The sequence below is a fragment of the Penaeus monodon genome, chromosome 28 (assembly GCF_015228065.2).
Source record: "Penaeus monodon isolate SGIC_2016 chromosome 28, NSTDA_Pmon_1, whole genome shotgun sequence".
Lineage (NCBI taxonomy): Eukaryota > Metazoa > Arthropoda > Malacostraca > Decapoda > Penaeidae > Penaeus > Penaeus monodon.
The window spans coordinates 15,811,385-15,811,870 of record NC_051413.1 but is presented as its reverse complement, the minus strand read 5'-3'; positions in this window follow the sequence as shown (position 1 = coordinate 15,811,870).

The following is a 486-nucleotide window of genomic DNA, read 5'->3' as shown; positions in this document are numbered from 1 at the left end:
ATGAATTAGATCATTTCCATGTTCTAAAACATAACATGCATTTGCTTTCAGGATTAATGCTTCATAACCAACTGACTACTTGTCCATTTTCTTCTTTGGGTGGAGTTTGTCTTTGCAAAACTATTTCAAAAGAAACATACGCTGAGAACAGACAAGTGGATCTTGTTGCATTTTCTGGCAGGCATAAAATGGGTTCAACAACAAATTTACAAGTGGAGCTAGTTTGTCTAGTAGTTTTCATGCCTCTTCATATCATTTCTTGGGTGCACGCATCATGAGGGTATACTCCCCTAGGCACACCTAACTGAAATGCAGCACTTCAAAGCTGCACTAAAAAAGATGTACCTAAAAATTATTTTTACCAAAAATTAAAGTGTTTGGAATTATGGATTTGGGTTCGTTAAATAAGAAAGATTTGATTCTATTAAGTTCTTATTTGCTTGCAATCACCCAACTTCATTAAGAATTCAATTATTCATAAGCAGT